Source organism: Marmota marmota, unplaced genomic scaffold (genome assembly GCF_001458135.2).
Source record: "Marmota marmota marmota unplaced genomic scaffold, marMar, whole genome shotgun sequence".
Classification (NCBI taxonomy): Eukaryota; Metazoa; Chordata; class Mammalia; order Rodentia; family Sciuridae; genus Marmota; species Marmota marmota.
Window position 1 is genome coordinate 4,832,570 of NW_025999998.1, and position 20,657 is coordinate 4,853,226.

General features: G+C 37.5%; 1 long non-coding RNA gene and 1 pseudogene across 1 annotated transcript in view; both read right to left on the minus strand.

Annotated features, from left to right (window-relative positions):
- Positions 1 to 735: 735 nt before the first annotated feature.
- LOC107148186 lies at positions 736 to 13,571 on the minus strand (annotated as a pseudogene).
- A 3,374-nt stretch (positions 13,572 to 16,945) lies between these two features.
- The window catches only part of LOC125617888, an 18,236-nt gene continuing 14,524 nt past the window's right edge, over positions 16,946 to 20,657 (minus strand). The window contains exon 3 of the long non-coding RNA XR_007349011.1: positions 16,946 to 17,187. This is a non-coding gene — a long non-coding RNA (uncharacterized LOC125617888). The remainder of the gene's footprint in view (positions 17,188 to 20,657) is intronic.

The following is a 20,657-nucleotide window of genomic DNA, read 5'->3' on the forward strand; positions in this document are numbered from 1 at the left end:
GGTATGTTGTTCATGGTTAAGTGCCCCTGAGTTCAACCCATGGTGTGTGTGTGTGTGTGTGTTTGTGTGTGTGTGTGTGTGTGTGTGTGTATAATCTTATGACTGAAATACACCAAACTTCACCTAGTAAAAGCAATTATGTTTTAATTATTTAAATTTAATTATTTAAATTACTAATACAATGAGTTTGAATTAGAAAAAATTAGATTCTAAATAAATTGCTAGAGAATAAAATTTTATTTTTTAGATGTATTTTGTGGCAAAATATTCTGTAAAAACATCTCTAGGGAACACAATAAAATTTTAGCACCAAAAATAGTAATGTTATAATTCAGTAGGAATAATACATTTATTTTTTTAAATTTTATTTATTTATTTATTTTTAGTTAACTATACATTGCAGTAGAATATATTTTGGCAGAATATACATACATAGAGTATAACTTATTCTATTTAGGTTTCCACTGTTGTGATTATACATGATATGGAGTTACCCTGGTCATGTATACATGACCTAGGAAAATTATGACCAATTAATTCTATTGTCTTTCCTATCACCCCCCCTTCCCCTTTGTTTCCCTTTGTCTAATCCAATGGATGAGAATTTCTTAATGGGGGGAGTGTCAGTGAAATTTTTTCTCTAAATACAATATGATCATTAACAAGCTACTAAATCTTAATTGGAATGATAACACAAAAATAGCAAAATCATACTTTGCCTATGAAAAGTTACGCCTAATCTTTTGTTGGGATAGCTACCATACATGAAGAAGCAAAGATGCAGTTACTTTCTTGCACACCCAGGAATGTTAAGGAATCTGGTCTTAGAATGAGCCAGTCATCTTCTTCCTCTCCATCATCTTTAACATCTCATTTCCTCTTTTCCCCTGAAAACCTTCTTCCTCTTCTTCCTCCTCTTCCCCTTCTTCAGCATAGTCATAATCATCTTCTTCATTCTAAATTTCTTCTTTCATCAAGTATGAGAGGCCCACTTCCATTTCTCCCTCTCTCAGCTCTGAATCTGCTTTGTCTTCCTTCTTTTCTTCCTATTCTTCCTCCTCTCCCTCATGTCCTTCAGGTGGACCAGCTTCATCTTCCTTTTTATCTCCATCATCTTTATCTCTATCCTCCTTCTCCTCTTCAGAATCTGGTGCTTCTTTATTCTTCTGATCAAATCCATTAAACTATGTGTTTTGTTTCAACAGTTCACAAATACTTTCTCCATAATCTTCCAGGTTTCTGATCTCTCAATTAAACAAGTCAAGACTTTTCAAAATGTTAAGATTTTGCAGAGCTTCCAATGTAGTAAGCTCTTTTATTTTGTTTCCACTCAGATTGAGACAAGTAAAATCTGGACATTTTTTCTGTGAGGATTTTCAAGCCTGAAGAAACTATATTGTCATATATTTTCAACTTTCAAAGTTTATTTAAGCTGGGAAGTTGGGCCAGTGAACTTAATTTCATATTAGCCACATTTAGAACTCTAATTCTTCAGAAGTGGCATTCAGAACTTCAGTTTCTCCATTGACACACAGGACATTATCAAGAACTAACTCTGTCACCTTCTCTGAGGCTCTGTTCCTTAACTCCCTATTCATGTCCTCTTCCTGCTCTTCTGATACTACTCCCTTTCCTGCCTTTCCTACTACCTCCCAACCTTAAAATTTTAAAATCTTTGGGAATGAATGAAAAGAAAGACAAATGCCCACTACCACCAGATAGGTGTGGGGGAAGAAAGAAGAATGGCAAAGGAGTACAAGGAGTTGGGACTATAACTCAGCCGCCACCACCTCCTTGTCCACACACCCACAGATGCATACATGTACATGCATGTGTGCGCGCACACACACACACACACACACACACCCCAAGAGTTCCTCCTGGCTTTGCTTTTATATATATGTAACTTTTATGTGTGTGGTGGTAGTGCTGGGGATTGAACCCAAGGCCTTATGCTAAGCATGTGCTCTACTACTGAGCTATATCCCTAGCCTTTACATATTTTTAAGCTTTTGAAATAGGGCCCAGGTGGGCCTTGAACTTGAGATTTTCCTAGTCCCTCCCAAGTAGCTGGGATTATAGGTATGTGCCACTACACCTAATGACAAATACAATTTTGTGTCAAGAGTAGTAGCTGTGAAGTGGCTAAATAGACCTGGGTCTACAAATCATGGACTTAATTTATAGATCATAAAATTTTTAGGGTTCTGCCGTGTCCGGCCAAGGGAGCCGAGTCCGGCGAGGGACGAGGTTAAAAGACACACAGGACACCAAGGTTCTTCATCCAGGAGTCAATAATCTTTATTGCTAACACACCTTTTTTATACCCCAAGCAGCAGAAGTGGAAAATTACCCAAAAGCAGGAGGGAGGGGGAAGAAATTTAGTTTTAACATCTATTATTGTCAGGTACCGAAACCTCCCTTAACAATAAGTCCATCAGACCAGAAAAGGTCAAGGCATTCCCGTGGGATACATATGTCTCAGACGGACAAGCAGGAACAGAAAAACCGCAAGTTCGCCATGGCCTTGTGAGCTGGCCACACTGGCATGCAGAACAAACTAATGGAGGTAGGGCTCCAGGGGCCAGGGTGGACCTGCTGCCAACAGGGTTCTTCAGTTTAATTCCATTTGAGAATGGAAAATTATCCCATTAGCTGAGAAAATTATCCCATTATCTGTCACAGTTTTGATGTTCATTAATTATTTGTTGAATGAATGAATGAAATGTTTTGCCTAAGGTCTCACAGGGGTAGATTCTGCACCAGAACTTAACTTCATGCTGAACTTGGTGCTTATTCTTCTGTGCTGATATACCTTGCTATACTTTGGATTTTGAATATCCTCCAAAGGCCCATGTATTAATTGCTTGGTCCATAGGGTGGAGCTATTTGAGATGGTAGTACTTTTAAGAAGTGAGCTTAGTGGGAGGTCTTTTAGTCATTGGGGGGGTGTGCCCTTGAAGGGGATAATAGGACTCCAGCCCCTTCATCTCTATCTCTTTTCTTGCTTGGATCATGATTAGGTGAGCAGTTTTGTTCCACCATGTGTTCCCACCACCATGATGTTCTGTTTTTCTTTTTCCTCCAGCAGGCCTAAAGAAACAGGGGAAACTGATCAAGGACTAGACCTCCAAACCTTTATAAAGTGATTATCTTAGTTATTTGTTATAGTAAGAGAAAGCTGGTTAACATACACATAGATTCCCAGTGTGTATTTGTGTACACATTGAGGTAGGTTAGTAATCCCTAAGGATATCATAGCATCCATTCTCACTGTATGAGCCCTAGACAGAGAAAGTGACTAACTCAAAGGAGAAAGTATATTTATTTATAGTCTGTCAGAACCATTCATGAGACTCCATGCAAAGTGCATCATTTGCTTGAGAGGTTTGGGAAACCATTAAAGCAGATCTTCATTATGAAGTAAGACAGTAGATGATTTATAACAGTAGGAACTTTTGCTGATCTCACATTTTTATGGGAAAAAGAAACTAATATTCAAGCTCAGAATGATAGGTTGGTAGAGGTAAGCATTATCTAATCTGGGGAAAATTAAGGCTCTTTGCTTTTTATTCAAATCTAGTTATGTGTAGGGCATAATGTAACGTGGGGCATGTTGCATCAGAAAAGAGGAAACTTAACTTGCTGCACCCGCTTCCCAGTCCTGGGGCCACATGTGGCTAAAAGAGCACCTAGCGGTTAGCCAGAAGGCATTGCCCTGGGTTGTGATGAAGAATTGGACCACCTCTAGGATAGGCTCAGAACCCCTCTGCCCTCACGGACATTACTGCCTGTAGGATGGGTATAGATGTAAATTCTCCCCACCCTGCTGACCTTTATCCTGATTGGCTCCTGTATATTGTATTAGCTGTGTGTGTTTTCTCATTAAACGAGATCCTGCTTTGACTGTTCTCCCTGGCGCGTCTGATTGTCCTCTGGGGAGGGAGGGCTGGATGCAGGCGGCCAGTCGACCTTTACCTTTCTTGGTTTGTCCTGGTCAGGGCGTGCTCCCCCAATCTCTCCCGCAGGTCAGGAGGGAACAGGGGGCTTAAAAACCCCCGACAGTTATGTACCTTCAAAACTCACCTACTCTGTCTATAAGCAGGTGAATATAGTCAGGTAATGTAGAAGCCTATTGAAATAATGTAAAATCCAGGTTTCTTTGGAAAATGGTCTGTAAGACCTTATATGAAAAATTTTAAAAATTCAGGGAAACAGTGTCCTAATAGAAACAAGTGTACCTAGATCTTATTCTTAGTGCTACTCTCTAATTAAAGCAAACAGGGTTCCTTAGAAAAATGGCTGAATACAGAACTAGACAGAGTATATGTGATAACCCTGGAGCATTTTATCATGCCAAAACATAAGAAAGTAGTTAAAAAAAAACCTCAATTATGGAAGTATGCCAAAGAGACACTGGAGCCAAGAGAAAGAACTTCCACTCACTGAAACTAGAGCAATGTGAGCAACAAATAAAATAGTACTGGATTATAAATATTCATGAGTCCATTCTTATATAAATTAATTAGTGAAAATTAATTAATGGGGGAGATAGACATGTTTTCCATGTAGTAAGAATTCCAAATAAATTATATAGATACTCTAAAGGAGAGGGAAAATAACGTTATTCCTTAAAAAAATGGGCTATACACAGTGACTTCCTTCAAAAGAATACAGTATGGAAAATGGGAAAAATAGAGTAAATTTACAGTGAAGAACTCTGACAAATACTACTTCAGTCAGGTGGTCAAGGTCATCAATCATGTATAAAATATGTTCCTGATACATCATGTGAAAAAAAATGGCACTTTATACCTGTTGTTATGGTTTGGATGTGAGAAGTCCCCCAAAAGCTCATGTGTGAGACAGTGCAAGAAGGTTCAGAGGAGAAATGATTGGGTTGTAAGAGTCTTAACCCAATCAGTGAATTAATTCCCTGATAAGGATTAACTGAGTGGTAACTAAAGTGGTAGGATGTGGCTGGAGGTGGTGGGAATTTCGGGGGTGGGTGGTGGTTTTGGGTATATAATTTGTATCTGACAAGTGGAGAGTCTCTCTGCTTTCTGATCACCACGATGTGAGCTGCTTCCGTCTGCCATGTCTCCTGCCATGATTTTCAGCCTCACCTCAAGCCCTGGGGAATGCAGCTGGCCTTCTATGAACCAGATCTCTGAAACCATAAGCCTCAAATAAATCTTTTCTCCTCTACAATTGTTCTGGTAGGGTCTTTTGTTCACAGTGTGAAAAAGCCGACTAAAACACATGTGATCATTTTTTTTCAAAAACATATGTGCCCAGTTTAATCATGAGGAAAAACACATCACATTCCAAGAGATAGACATCCTACAATATACTAATGCTACTTAAAACTATCAATATCATTAAAAACAAGAGAATCCTAAAGAGACATGACAACTAGATGTAATGTGGTATCCTGGATAGGATCTTAGACCAGGAAAGGACATGAGGTAAAACTAAAGAAATCTGAATGAATTATGGACTTCAGGTAATAGTAATTTGTCAGTATTGGTTCAATGATTGTAACAAATATAGAATACCATGTGGGATGTAAATAATAGGAGAAACTGGGTATATATGGTATATATGGTATATACTATTTTCTCAACTTTTCTGTAAACCTAAACTGTTCTAAAAATAAAGTGTATTAATTGAAAAAATCATTCCAAACTTGGGACTGAATGTGTTTTCATGATATAATTCACAGCCTCCTTCTACAAAGAAATTAACATTATGGGGAAAATGCTCAATTGATTTTCTGGTAAGTTTTAATGTGATGAAGACTTGTTCTAGGAAAGTACTTACTTACCCAGCCAGTGACTATCAGTTGAGAGTTATTGACCTTTCTTTAATCAAACATTGCTTTCTTTGGGTATCTAATCTAACAATTATTATCTTTTTTTTCTGTAAAATTTCTTAATCAAGAGTGAAATTTTGAACGGGTGTAATAGGGGTTTTTCATAGAACTTTGGAATCTGCTTATTGCCTAATTGAAAAGTTGTTTTTAAAACTTCTAATCTTAGACTGTATTATTGTAGAGACATCATAACAAGTTGTTTTTACTAAATATTACCTGTCACTTTTCTTTTTTCTCCTTTCTTATATCACTAAACTAAGATAACAAAAATACAATTAAAATAGTGAAGGGGGAAAAACCGAAGTAATGTTGGACATTTTACTTTGAGTTAGGTAAACTGAGGCATATAATGAAAATTTTCTTTTGGGGAAAGATGGTATCCTTCTCAGACATATGAGGCATTTGGGAAAAATTATGCCTCACTCTAAATATTAAGGCAAAGGACAAAGGATATTTAATTATTTTTATACTTATTGGAACATAATATGAAGGGTTTCTCTGATATTGTGGTTTCTTTATAGAATAAAGAAAGGGAAAAAAATTACCCCTGACAAGACCTGTTGACCTTGTATTTCTGCTGTACACTGTATGTCAAGTCAATGTAACTGATCAAAAGATGCAGATCTTGGTAACTTTTATAGTCTAAAGGCCAAGAATCTAATAGACCTAAGGAGGGAGAGAGGGTCCTATGAGCTTCAGCCATGGACTGACACCTCCAGGTTCTGTGTATGAATCAGAATTGTTTGGAAACTCCTACAGATAAGACATGAGTATCTAAGCATTAATCCAGAAACCTAAACTGTTTTTTTATTAAAGATAGAACAAAATAAAGCCAGAATTCCCTAACTACCTGGGAATGACATTTTAAAAAATGGGTAAAGATGGATAAAGCTGATAGAATAAGGTATAAGAGGGTTAGATTGGCAGTGTGGGATCTGGAAGCCAAGGCTATATCTACAGTAAGGACCTCAGTGGGATTGTCTTTTAGCCATTCTGTCATGTGACATTTTAATGCTTTTTCTAAATTGTATTTTTCTCATTTTTCGTAATGAAGTTTTATTTCATAATGAAGTTTTACAGACTTATTATCAAATATTTAGAAAACACATAAAAGAAGAAAATAAAAATTGCCATAAAAGTTCACACCTAACCTTATGTTTTTACAGCATATTTCATTTATGGTCTCATAGTGACCTTTGAGGCAATTTTATAGTCTTCACTTTTCATATAAAGACAATGAACTCTGGGAGCTTTTCCTGCCTTCCCCAGTGGTACAGGTGCTCATCTGGTGACACAGCCCCTGCTATTCTCTTATCCACGTACAGTCCTGTGAATCCTCTTTCTGCTTCCCCAGCAATTCATTGTAGAGTTTGAAGAGTCTATCAATGTCTGTCCCTATGACCTTTTTTGTTTGTTTATTAGAACATTATAACTATACAGAGTAGTTGAGTTCATTTTGACAAAATCATTTGTGCATGGAATTTAATTTATTCCATTTTAGTCTCTGTTCTCATCACCTTTCCTTCCTCTTTTCCCTTTCTCTATTCTCCTTCCTGTACTCTACTGATTTTCCTTTTGCTTGTTTATTATTTATTTTTGATGGCACTTCCTACGTATACTTAAAGGTAGAAGTCATTGTGGAATATTTATACATGTACATAGCATGATTTTGTTCAATTCACTTCACATTTCCTCCCCTTTACCATCCCTCTTACCTCCTTATTAATCTCCCTTTCTACTCCACTGGTCTTCCCTATGTCTTCATAATATACAATCTTCACTCTTTTCTCCCTTATTTTGCTATGGTTTTCACATGAGAGAAAACATTTGATTCTTGATTTTCTGAATCCTGGTTTATTTCACTTAGCATGATGTTCTTCATTTCCATCCATTTACCCACAAATATCATAAATTCATTCTATATGACTAAAACACCATTGTGTATTTTTTTAAAGTTAGGTTCTCTTTAATACTTTATTTTCTAGTTATAGTTGGACACAACACTTTAATTTTATTTATATATTTATCTGTGGTACTGAGGATTGAACCCAAGACCTCACACTTGCTTGGTGAGCACTCTACTGTTAAGCCACAACCCTAGCCCCTCCATTGTGTATTTATACCACAGTAATCTATTCATTTATTGACAGGCAACTGGGCTAGTTCCATAATTTGGCAATTATTAATTGTGCTGCTATAAACATTGAAGTGGCTATATCACTATTGTATGTTGATTTTAATTCTTTTGGACAAATACCAAGGAGTAGGATAGCTTGTTCATATGGTGGTTCCCTCTCTGGTTTTTTGAGGAATCTTCATACCTTGACACAGTGGTTGTATTCATTTGCAGTCCCACCAACAATGTATGTGTTTTAGTCAGCTTTTTCACCACTATGCCCAAAAGACTGACAAGAACAGTTAGTGGAGGAAAAGTTTATTTTGGGGGTCATGGTTTCAGAGATCTCAGTCCATAGGTGGCTGACTCCATTGCTGTGGGCTAGAGGTGAGGAAGAACATCATGGCAGAAAGGTATGGTGGAGGAAACTGGCTCAGAACATTGCAACAGGAAGCAGAGAAAAAGAGCTCTTATCAAGACAAAATATAAATCTCAAAGGCATGTCCCCTGTTTCCCACCTCCTCCAGCCACACCCTGCCTGCCCACAGTTACTACTCTACAGTTAATCCACCAGTGGATTAATGCACTGATTAGATTAAGATTTTTAAGAATGAGTATCTAAGCATTAATTCAGAAACCTAAACTGTTCTTTATTAAAGATAGAACAAAACAAAGCCAGAATTCCCTAATTACTCAATCAATTCACTTCTAAACGTTTTTTGGCATTGTCTCATACATGAGCTTTTGGGGGAACACCTCATATCTAAACCATAACAGAATGAGTGTATCTTTTCCCCCCACATCTTTGCCAGCATTCTTATTATTTATATTCTTGATAGTTGATAGTCTGACTGCAGTGAGATGAAATCAGTCTAGTTTTTTTTTTTGCATCCTGATTGCTAGAGATATGAACATTTTTCATATATTTATTGGCCATCTATGTTTCTTCTCTTGAGAAATGTCTATTTGGTTATTTTCCTCCATTTATTGATTGGGGCTTTTTTTGTGAGTGTGTTAAGATTTTGGACAGCAAAAGAAACCATGTGGCCTTTTAAATCTATCATTTCTGTTCTATTGCTCTGAATTTGATGCCATATAAAAATAGATCTCCCCCCCCCCACATCCTGAATCATCTGCCCCAATCATCTCTCACTCTACAACTGACCCTTCTGGCTATTTGTACCTGAAAATTGTTTTCTTCTAGATAGCCTTTCATTATAATTTCAACATTGTTTCCTTGGCTCTGACCTTTGGTTTCATTTCTCCATCACAACTGGCTATTCCCCTTATATATACCCCTTGGTTGTGCAGATTTTTCCCATTCTGAATTCAGATTATCTTCAAGGCCCCACACATTTTCCCAAGCCTTATCATTGCACAGTCAATCCCATGGGTGGGATAAAGTCATGGGACTGATGTAATGAAATCAGTAGCACAAATACTCTGGTGATGGGAACAGAGGTAGATGAAAGGTAGAGAAAGAAATATATTGAAGTTGACGGTGACTTTCAGGATAACCATTCTATCTGTTAGATAGAATAGATTCTATCCATATGTTTAGTATAAGCATTCTATTCAGTTCCTGGGAGCATGGTTAGTGTTTAAAATATGTATTTGGAATGTGTTCCCCTCCAAACTTACCTCTTTTTTCTTTTTTACCTTTCACTGTTTCTCTCATCTGGAGTCATGTCCCCTTTCTTTCCACACATTTATATGTATTTTTAATCACTCATGGTGCTAGTCTGATTAGTCTTTAGATTAGCCTCATTCTAATAGCACTTATTATTAACCTGTTTTCCTCTCACTACGGAGCTTGTCCTCTAATTCCACTTGCTATTATGTTTAGATGTACCATATCCACAGCATTATTGTTAGAACCCCTAGGAGAGTGATTTTTTATACTACTACTTCTCTCTCTAACCTTGTCAGGAAATAGAAGTGGGCTTTTTACAAGTTAATAGTCATTATGTGTTTAGTGATAAATTGAAACTTACCATAGTAATTTGAGTATGAGAGGTGGTGGCTTACATTGAGTTGAAATTCTGGTGTGATCCTATTGGTATCTCATGGAAAAGAAGAATTAAAAGTATGCTTCTGGGATGATAGTCTCAGAGCTGTCAACTAACATCCTGTTATGGTCCAGGCTTTATGGGCAATTACCAAGCAGACTCCATTTTACCCTGAACTCCATGTTATGTAAGAAATGCTTCTCCCACAGGAACACCCCACTTCTGTGTCCATCAGCAGTTGCTTAGCATAGCATGTTTGGCAACACAAACTGGCAATTCTTATACAATGTAAAATTATTTTCTTTTTGGTTCCCATTTTTCTTGGACAATGTACCCTGACAGAGAATGATTGTCTAGACTATAGAAACCATTCTTTAACTTGTACTCAACTAGGGTCACTTTGACCCACTTCCCTTTCTGCTTATGATTTTAGATCTCATGATGTTTATTCATGATGTTGAATCATAGCAACAGCCACTTATGATTAATGCAGTTTTGAAATATAAAGGTGTTCTCTTAAGTGCTCTAACCTTTGGAGAGGTTCAAAGAATATATCCTTGCAGCCTTCCTCTTGGCCCACCAGCTGGTGAATCTGGACCACCAGCTGGTGAATAAAGATGGTCTGTCTCCTGCTTTAAGATCAACTTTGTGATCTATTACAGCCTCACAATAACAATCCCAAGAGTACATTCTTTGTTGATAAAGTTACGTCTCACTCTACTGCATCTGAGGTTTTTTGGATGCACCATGGAAACCATCATATTACCTCATAGGCCTCATTATTATTCAGGATTTCCCCTGCCTCCTGCCTTCCTCTACTCACTCCCTTACTTCCTTCTTCATAAGTACTCCTGTAAATGAATATACCTTTCTCAAACATAAGTGATAATCCTTAGATGTCAGTGATAGCTAGGGAATTTAAATCAAATTGTTTTAAAAGGCACAAATTAGTCAAATTGCTTTGTAACATATATAAATAATAGGAAACTAGGTATATGTATGCAGTTTTGAATGACTCATTCAGTCTACAATCTATTTCTCCTGAGTTGCACAGAATTTCATATAATTTAGATGCCTATTTGAAAAATTTAAGTCACCATTAATTGAGGGGATCATTATTATTAGGATGGCAAGTTTGGGCAGAAAGTCAACTTCATTGAAAATTGATATTGGAAAAAAAAGAGAACAGGGTTTAAAACTAAATAGAAGAATGTGTCACTTAATGATGGGGATGCGTTTGAGAAATGAATTATGATGTTATCTTACCATTGTGTGAACATTATAGAGTATGTTCACATAAACTAAGCCACTATGATGTGCTTAGGCAATGTAATCTTCTGGGACTCTGTCATATATATGGTCTGTGGTTGACTAAAACATCATTATGTAGTGTTTGACTATAGCCAGTTTAAGAAGAGATTTGATCAATAAACTGAGTTCACTTTCAAAACTCAGTCAAGCATAAGCTTAGACTGTTTTTCAGGTGACAACACTAAGAACATGAGAAGCAGTATTGTCTACAGGTTTAGTGCACACATTCTGGCTTCAAATCCCACTTCAACTCCTTACTATCAGTTGTCTTAGGCAAATTACTCAATATGTCTGCACCTCAGTTTTTAAATTTTATTTTGTGATCTATAAAAGGGAAGATGTTTTGGTCATATGTTGGTATATAACAAGCCATTCAAACTTAATGATTTAAAACCATAACAATGATAATTTCATTTTCTTATGACTCTGTGATTTGGATTGGTATTGGAGAGGAATACTTTTCTATGATCCATGGAGGGGTGACTTGAAGGCTGCGGATGATTTGATAGCTGGCATCATGTGAAGACTCAGTCACTAGCATAGTATGTTAGGTGGTGAGTGCTAGCTGCTGGCCAGCACCTCAGCTGGGGTTGTAGGCTGGGACACCTACATGTGGGTTCTCTATGTGATCTTAGCTCCCTTACAGTATGGTGGCTGGGCTGCAAGTGCAGCATGCCAAGAAGGCAAGGCAGAGTGCATGGTGTTTTTATGATCAAGGCTTGGAAGTCATGTAGAACCACATCTCTGAACTGTCTTGTTCTAGACAATCACAAAGATCTGCCAGGCTCAAGGGGAGAGTAGACAGACTCCACCATTCTGTAGGAGGGAGGAGGCATCAATGGTATGTTATAAGAAGAGCACATTAGATGAAAAATACTATCATGGTGGTGTTTAGAAGATATAATCTGCCACAGTCTGTACTTTGGTTATGGCAATTCATATCCTTCCATAATACAGTCTACCCTCCTTATTCTTGTGTTTTGTATCTGCAGATTCAACCATGAATTGAAATATTCAGGAAAAAATCATGTCTTCTGAACATGTACAAATATTTTGATAATTATTCCCTAAATATAGCTTGCCAACTATTTACATAGCACTTACATTGTATTAGGCATTTTAAGTAAGTAATCTAGAGATGATTTAAAGTATACTAGAGGGTAGGTGGGGGATGTAGCTCTTTCCTAACAAGCATGAGGCCTGGGTTCAGTTTGCAGCACTGCATAAAGAAAGGAGGGAATAAGGGAGAGAGGAAGAGAGGAAAGGAAGGATAAAAGTATACAGGAGGATGTGCATAGGTTACCTGAAAATATCATGTCATTTTATATAAGTGACTTGAGTACAAATTTTGGTATCACCCTAAAGAGACCAAGATCTTTTTATCTAAATCAGATCAGGTGCAGATGTGACTCTTCACTGTAGATCTTCAAGTGAAACTATGACTATCGTTCTTCTCCATTTCTAGACCTGTGAACTAAATTGACAAGTTATTTGCCTGTCCCTGCCCAACACCCAGCAGGATAAGGTTAACTACTAGGGATACTTTTCATTAAAAAAGTGGGAAAGGAGGATTCACATGGCAAATTCAAAAAGAGAGAAAGCAGGATACATTTAACATACTAGGCCACAGCAATTCTGAAATCCAAATGGGTATAGGATATCATATTCTCTATTAAGGCTCAAAATATTGCTTAGGAGCTGGTTATCATGACCTCTTTCTTTTACTCTCTGAGATATTGGTTCTGCCTTCTGAATCATCTTTTATTTCAGAAAGTATTGCCTGTGTTCACATAAAGCCATTTTCTCAAATGTTTCTTGCCTGTAGAAAATGGGTTCAAAGGCTTTTTTCATGTTGTATTATTAATTTTCAGTCCAAACTGAAAAATTCTTTAAAAATGTTGCAAGCTTCTTTGTGTATCAACAATCTACTACATAAGTAAATTCATGTTTCAAATTTCTTTGAGATAAGACCTTCTCTGCCTTGGGCTTACTAAGGCTGTTATGAGACATCATTCTTAAGTTTCTTAGAAGGCCCTTGTCTGTATGAAAGTCCAGCTCTCTCTCTCTCTCTCTCCCCCTCCTTCTCCCCTCCCCCCACTCGTGTCCCCAGCTGCTTTCCTCTGCCACACTCTTCCACCACCATGTTCTGCCTCACCTTGGATCCAGAGCAATGCAGTTAGTCATCTGTGGACTAAGACCTCTGAGATGTGTCTGCAGCAGACCCCAGGAACTCACCACCAATTTCTTTCTGGGTTCGCATATTCGAAGAATGAAATCCACGGACAACATGGAAGGCAAGAGTGAAAGGGGCAAGATTTATTTAAGTGAGATGAAAAGAAACAGAGCTCCCACCGAGCCCTAGGTTTGAGACTTCCTGAAACCTCTATTTGGATCAGCAATCACTTCCATTTTCCCCCACTGCTCTGGAACAAGGGCTTGGATGGAATGTTTGGAATGTTTCTACAGATTATTTTCTTGGAGTGATCTTTACATTTAAAAAAAAAAGAAAGAAAGAAAAAAAAAAGAAAGAAAAAAAAAAAAGTCCAATATTTTCATGTTGAAAGTCCAGTCTCTAAAACAAACTATATCTTTCAGGTCTTTACTAAATGGCTTAAAATTCACTCATGGATAAAGCAATGTAGTTCAGTATATCAGTGTCCTTAAAGGAATAGTGTGATATGTGTACCCTTTTGTATGTATCTTTAGTTTGTTGAGTTACTCATGGTAAAAAAAAAAAAAATATGCTGACATGAAAATCTTCTTGAATACTGTTTGAATTCAGTTGGTGTTTAGAACCATGTATTAAGGTTTATCTTGGTATTCTTTAGTAAAATAGAATGTCTGGAAGAAATGAATCAACACCTATTGGAGCTTAGTGTGGACAAAAAAAAAAAAAGAGATTAAGGGTAAATGTTGACTGTACTAGTTCAGAGCCCAAAATTTAAACTGCAATGATAAATTCCTAAATTACCTAGCATTTGTCAATGTGCTCTGAACTGTAATGGAGTTGTGCTGAATCATGAATACTGTGTTACCTAATCCCTTCTTGCAACAAAAGCTTTTTTTGCTATGGTAATGCTTAGCATAGCAAAGAGTTCAGTTGGTTGTGGTCTTATCTGTTAAAATCTAACTGGCAGCTGGGTGTGGTGGCACATGCCTGTAATTCCAGTGACTCAGAAGGTGGAGACAGGAGGATAATTCAAGGCAGGCCTCTGCAACTTAAAGAGACCCTGTCTCAAAAAAACAAAAATAAACACGCAAAAATGGCTGGGGATGTAGCTCAGTGGCATAATGACCTTGAGCCCAATCCCTAGTATTGGAAAAAAATAACTCACACATCACAAACCTCCGGCACAATGTGAAGGAACCCTTGTTTTTAAGCGCAGAATGAAAGTTGTGGTAACTGTGTCTGGCAGATTGTCTATAACTTCTAGTCTTGATAGTTGTCTTATTGCAATTTTAGACTGGTCCAGACTTAGGATTCTCAAAGACAAAGAACATATAAATAAAGGGGATGGAGAGTAATGGGCTTAAGGATAAAGATGTTTCCTAGTTAATAGAGGTTTTCTCTCTTTCTTTCTTTCTTTTTAATAATGACCATATTTAGAAGCTTCTTAGAATAATCACACATTTTGAGTAAAGTAGCTCTTTACTAAGATCAATATTGGGACAAAGAGCAAAGGGGTAAAAGAAGACACAAGGATACAGAGGGAGGGTCCATGCCTTTCTTGGATTGCTCTATGCACTGCCTTTGGGTGAGAAAAAAAAGTTCTTGAGGGAAATTGTAAGGGTCCAGCGAAGCATCGGAGGAAGAGACCACCAAGAGGCTGACTCATGCAATTGCAGAAGGGGATTTATTGGGGATTCATTCCAGCGCGCTGGGGCTCCGTGCTCACTCAAGAAGGGAGAGCAGCCCAGAGCCCCGAGCAGAGGTTAAGCAGTGCTTAAGTACACTTTTTGGGGAGGGCGAAGGCTTTGCATACATCAGGACAAATCATCATGAGGCCTGGGAAAATCAAACAACAATTCTTAAACTTGATTAGTACATTCATTGGCGGGAACAGGTCGGGCGGGGGTGATTGGTCACTCTTAAGCGGGGTACACATTCAAACTGATTGGTTCAGGCCCTGTATGCCTACGTGACAAGCTGCACAGGGCCCTAGGCTATTAATCAACTAAATGGCCAGTAGGGCGTTGTCTTAACTGCCTTAGGAATTTCAGGTTCTGGGTGTAGCAGAGGAACTTAACAATACCTGGTCCTTCACTTTTTAACTCAGGCCTTGCAGCTTAGAAACTTTACAATGCCCGGTCTTTTACATTTTAACTCAGGCTTTGCAGTTTAGAAGCAGCTTAGAAACTTTACCCTTTCATTCCCCACTCCTTTTTCTGACTACTTTTAATCTTAAAAGTAATGAATCATAATTATTGGGGAGTCTCATTTTCCATCTCTGTCAGTGGAGCATATTGCTGTCTGATTACCATGAGTTGTCCTGCATTTCCTGGAATCATTTTTAGCATGGCCTCCATTTTAGATTCCACTCGGTATTAGACCCCGATTTATCTAACTGCACTGACTACCTAACTTTAAATCTGGCTTCATTCCCCCCTGTAATTTGGGAACTCCTTACTGCTGTAAGGAAGGGGGGCGAAGAGGATCTTTCTGGCTTCTTCAGGTTGAAAAGGGACGGTGTGGGGCAAGCAGTTTGGAGTCCCCCTTAAAAATATCGGGTCTATCGAGTGGTCCATGATAAAAGTCCAATTGAGAAGTAATAGGCTGGAGGGCCATTCGAGGGATAGGTGGTCTATAAGAGAAACAAGAATTCATTAGTTCTGGAACCAGATTGATGCAGCAATAAATCTCATAGCACAGGAATATGCCAATAAGCATGATGACAAAGACAGAGACTAACAATGTTTTCCACCAGGAAGTACCAAGAACCAGGAGCTAAGATGTTGTTTCCATGACAAAGTTGCTGAGTACATGGCTTTTATCTGAGCATGTAAATCTTTAAGGATATTTGTCACATTGTCAGAAACGTCAGGGATGTAAACACAACATTTAATGTTTAGGGTTACAGATGTCCTTTTTCTTAGGATACAGTTTAATAATTTAATGTCATCTGATCTTGCAAAATCCTCTTATTAGTATGACCTCTGTGTCTAATAGAGAAATCTTTAATTCTGTTACTAGGGCTGGATAACCATACTAGCAAACATTAAGCCTACCTGTGTAGGTTAGAAATAAAGACCTTAAACTAAAAACTACTAAAACTACAGTACCTTTTGATAGTTATCAGGCATTCTTGTCTGAGAATCTCTTTTGCAGCCTCCAGTTTACTTATTTTTGGAAGTTACATTTAACTATTATTATCATTTAAAATGCCCAGGAATAGCTGTGTTTTGGCTTTGACTGTCTTTGCTAAGTGTTTAAGATGAAGCAAGTCAAACTGACTTTTGTTTCTATCTATAGTTAACAGTCAGCTGAGTTTCCCTGGGAGTCCTCGGGGAACTTACAGCAGCTTCTCAGTTCCGCTAGTGCCATTTGCGCTGCTAGTGCCATTTGCGCTAGGATGGGTCCAGGCCTTGCTTGACCATGTGGCTTCCCTCGGAAGCATCAGGGATGTCTCCCTTCTTTGATGACCCTCCTCTTCACAGCAAATGCACTGATTGGCTTTCTGTCCTCCACTGGTCTCATTAATCCCCCTGATCCGGAGGTTATGTGGCCTAGAGTTGCAAAGCTCTTTGGAGAAGTCCCCTATTCCCTGATTCAGACTGACTAAGAGGGCAAGAGCCAAATATTGATTTTCTTGGCCCTTTTAATTTAACTTTAATTTTAAAACTTAATCTTAAACATCCAGCAAATAAGTTTCAACAGCCTTATAGTAAGAGTACTGGGCTTTAATGTCTATCTCTCTCTCCTGTAGGTGATAACTCCTTATCTTAAATTAACCCAGGTTGTGTGTTCTTAAATCAGTACCTCTGTAAAACATTAACAGGCAATTTTAAATCATTTATAAGAAAACTACAAAATAAAATTATCAAGAGTAAAAACATATTTAGTTCATGTAATAGCTACCTTGAATTTTGGCAGAGTTATACATTATAATCCCCTGTTTGAGATCCTGGTAATCGTGACAAAAACTAACCTTTGGACACAACTTTAAATGTACTGAAATCTGGCCTACTTCTTTCATAGTCACTTTCACATGTAGTGAGATGGGACATAGAGTCTTATCTCAAGTAAGGCGGGGCACTTCATAAATCTTAAATACTATAGTTCTGAAGCTGATCATTTTACAAAGCCTACATAAATTGTTGCTCAAGTTTACATGTACATTAGCTAACATAATATAGTATCACACCTAAAACATGAATTAAAGAAAGGCTGAAAGTTTTAACCTCTTGTAGAAAAGTAGCAAAGTATTTTTGTGTTTTACAATAAAACCTTCACACAGATTAGGCTCTCATTAACTTAAAAATACATTTAAATTGTATCTCAGTGTAAAAAGCAACATGGAACTTTACATAACTTATTGATAATAAGTACAGTTATAGAACACAAATGATATAAATAAATTTCCAACATGTTTTTCTTTTAAGCCTAAAATTACCATACAATTTTAGAACACCAGCTTGATACAATGCTCTTTTGAAGATTCTACCTTACAGACTTGTATACCTGGAAGATATGAACACATTAATGGCAATTACATTGATGTTTTTATATTAACCAAGTTTAGCTTTTAAAGAAATAACATAGCACAATTCTCTAAAACAACAGCACTTGTTTAACCAGCTGTTTAATTTCTTTAAGATTACTTGCTCAAAAACTTACACTTATAAGCAACTTACACAGACCTTCTTTATATCATTTACTTAAACCCTCTTAATTACTTAATCATGTAGACTCTTATCTAGAAACACATTTTCCCTCTATTAAACCCATACCTAGAACCTTCTAGTTTCTCTTTTTTATCTGTTAACCTCCTTCTGTTCACATTTTGAAACAATACTTGTAAATTTTTTAATTTAAGCAGATTATTTCATAGACATCAACATTTCATTAGGGTCTTTTTGAACACCTAGAAGAACTTATAATCTTAATTTTAAAGACATCCTTTTTTTAAATCTATTTACCAAATTTAAATTGAGCCATTTGAATCACGTGAATCAAAGATATTTGGATCCATTTAAAATTTTTTTTTATGAGCGCTCCTCATCTGTCAATTGTCATATCACTGCATGATATATGGACATATACACATACAGACATACCGACATACAACATGTAACACAAGTATAACACAACACAATAGTAAAGGCCTTGTAACTTTCTCAGGTGAAATCTCATTGCAATGTTTAAAAACTCCACAGTTGATCAAAAATAGAACTGATCAGAAAACATTAACTTGTCTGTAGGATCAAAATCATGAGCTCAAAAAAAGAATACAGAATCTAAAAAAAAGCGAGAGTCCTAAAAAAAAATGACTGGCCAGTAGTTAGTAAATACCATACAATTTACTTCTTGGTTTGGTCTAGTTTGAGTTCAGGTAAAAAGACACTTTTACTCTTTTTTTTTTCCCTTGGGCCTGAGCTCCAAGCTTCTTCTGTTTGCATATCAATTTAAGCCCTGGCTGAGGTCTGGAAGGAACTGGGAAAACCGGAATTCTGAGCAGAAACCTCATGCCTGAGGCATTTTAACCATAAATCATAATTTCCAGGTTTGGATGTTGAAAATTGTGATACAAGTTTAAGATGTAATTCCCAAAATTTTATATCTTTTTACACTAGAAAAACTTGCTCACATAAAACTGGAAATAGGATCTCTACCATCAGAAGAAATTACTTTAGGATCATTAAGCTACTTTCTTTGTCCTGAAGTTCCTAAAGTAGTATTAAGTTACATTAAATCACCTGAAAAATTTTAAAAAGAACCATACACTACCATGTGTATCCAAAATTAAGCTTTAAAAAATTTTAAGACTGTTGCTATTTAATTATTTAATGTCATTTTAATAAGCCAGACCAACGTTCTAATTTAACACTTTCTTTTCTTGAATCTTACACACTGAGGGGAACAGATACCATACCATAATTTACTATCCTTGCCCAAATTAATGCGCTGGTACACCTAGTGAAATCTTTTCAGGCTACCCAGTTCAGAAATTGAAAAAAAATAAAACTAAATTATTGGGAGTTACTTGCCAACTTGGAAGTAGAGTTTTTAAATTTTCTATCTTAAGTATTTAAGTTTTCTAGCATGAACTATCTGAAATCAAATTAAACAATTACTTAAATTTAACTTTTTAACTGCAAGATAGTGCAATGTTTTAGAAACCCATTCAGATACCAGATTGTAAAATAAAAAATCATTTTTCATTGTTTTAGATACATATTTAGCCGAGATCATCCCCAAGAAACAATCTATAACATCAACACATTACTGCATTCATTGTCCCTTCTTTTTTTTAGACAGAGGTGGAGTAATCCTTAAAGTGCAGGTAAGGGAGAGGGAGTTCCCCAGAGCAAAATGGCTCTGGCAGCTGCTGGGAGTCCCTTAGTCTCACCTTTTACTTACAGGATTAGTCCCTCCTGTTTGGTCTGACCCCAGGCACCAGGCATTTCCCACATCTCTTAACTTTTCAGCAGTCAGCTCCCCAAAAGTTTATCCTCTCTTTGCAGTTGTTTCAAGTGCTAGGCTTCCCCAAGAAAGCAGAGTGGGGACTCTTTAAAAGTCCCCTCAGGGGTGTCAAAATCTGTGACTGAAAATTTGGTTCCCATCTCCCAAAGCCAATTAACCCCAATTTAATAATGAGGACAGGGCCTTGAGAAAAGTCAAAGCGAGATGTCAAAGTTGTTAAATCCCCAGCAGGCATCTCCATTTGCACTCAAGCTGACTACTGGAGGGAGAGAAAACATTGCTTCCCTAATCTTACTTAACAAAGGGGAGTGGCCCGCGGAGGGGCAGAGCTGCCAACCACGCCTCCAAGGTAGGCGGACCTGTGACCCACTGGCAGAATAGACCCAGCGGCCTGCTGAGGGGCAGAGCTGGCCCCTCCCCCCACGCCTGCAAGGTAGGCGGAACTGTGACCACCGACAGAACAGGCCCAGTGGCCTGCGAAGGGGCAGAGCTTCAAACCAAAGGAATGAGCAATCTATTCAATGAAATAATACGAGAAAACTTCCCAGACTTGAAGAATGAGACAGAATCCCAAATCCTAGAAGCCTACAGGACGCCGAATGTGCAAAATCATAAGAGATCCACACCTAGACACATTATAATGAAGATGCCCAACATACAGAATAAGGAGAGAATTTTAAAAGCTACAAGAGAAAGGAAGCAGAT